Genomic DNA, 1546 nt, shown 5'->3' on the forward strand with positions numbered 1-1546 from the left:
CTCTTGTACTGATATATTTTCTTTTCCCTTTGGTACACAGGGCACAGATGTGATGTCGAGTCATGTGCTTTACCGCAATTTGTGCAGAGCAGGTCAGCCGCTTCACACTTCATACGGTCGTGTGCTCCTCCACAGCGAGTGCAGCGCACGTCGTTTGCGCAGGCGGTTTGGACATGTCCAAAACGACCGCATTTCCAGCACTGACGTGGTTTCTCTATGTACGGCTGCAACTTGAACCTTGTGTATCCCACGGTGACATATTCTGGTAGTGTGTCCGTGCTGAAGACGACTTTGACAGACTCAGATTTACCCAGTCGAGAAATGGAGATGACGGGTGCAGTTGCACGGACTGCCGATTGTAGCTCGGCTTCGGTAATGTCTGCTGGTACCTGGTAGATCACTCCGGCCGCCAATTCCCGTGGAAGTGGTTCATAAGCGATGACAGGTATTCCACCTAATGAGGTGAGTCCAAGAAGCGCTTTCGTGGCGTCAGTGTTTCTTGTGTCAATCGCTAGCACGTTGAGCCTTCGATTGGGCCTAACCAAGATGACCCCATCTGGAGCAGTCATTTCAAGTTTCTCTGTAATCTTCATCGGGTTAATTGTTGCAATCATGCTTACTGGATCTTTGGGCTTGATTATCACTGTAAGGCGGGGATGAGCCTGGGTCATGGTTTTGACTGTCTTACTGCTGCAGTCTGAGCTAGTAGATGGTTTGCGTCTCTTTCGGCCCAGGACCATTTGATATGGCTTTGAATTCATATCTTGATCATCAGAGATACTTTCGTAGTAGGATATGGTGCTGGAGGAGCTCGACATACCCGTTGAATCCTGTTCCATTTCGGTTGGCGTGGCAGCTTGGCCGGAAGGAAGGCCCTCCGCGGCCATGGTCGATGAGCGATGCGTCAAATTAGAATATCGTATGGTTTTTCCCTGGCCCGAGCAGTGAGAAACTTGATTAAAATCAAAATATAGCGAGACGCCCACAATAGCAGTGAAAACAGAACAGACTTCTTCTTTTTCTCTCTACTTTGCCGCAAGGCGCTTGAAAAAGTCAATCGCTGCAGGGTACAGAGCGAGGTCGTAAAATGAAGGGGCTTATAATCAATGAATCAATCAATAAATATATCAATCTTATTTCCTCTTCATCTGAGAGGGGAAAACAGTGAAAAAAGCAGCATGTCGCTACTTGACGAAGACCTAGAGAAATTCGACTAAGCTGTGGCACAGCCCATGGTGAAGCGCCATGCCCAGTGCCACCACGCAATCTCTTTTTAGCTCTAGACCTAGGTTCCGCTTCGCCATTCGCCGAGTTTTCTCCCTAGATTAAAGCGATTGGCTCTCCCATGTGCTTTGCGGGAAAATCGAACCTCCAGACTTCTTAGAGTGTAGAAAGAAGGCCTCTTCACGGAAAGTGAACTTCCATTTAATAGTGTGACGCACCATTTAAACATTACCTCTTTCACTCTCTATAGGATGATATCATTTCCAGACAACAAACTTAAGCTTAAGCCATAGTTCCCTAGGTTTCGAACGCGATCTTAATT

The sequence above is a fragment of the Ixodes scapularis genome, unplaced genomic scaffold, assembly GCF_016920785.2.
Source record: "Ixodes scapularis isolate PalLabHiFi unplaced genomic scaffold, ASM1692078v2 PGA_scaffold1__304_contigs__length_218370807, whole genome shotgun sequence".
Lineage (NCBI taxonomy): Eukaryota > Metazoa > Arthropoda > Arachnida > Ixodida > Ixodidae > Ixodes > Ixodes scapularis.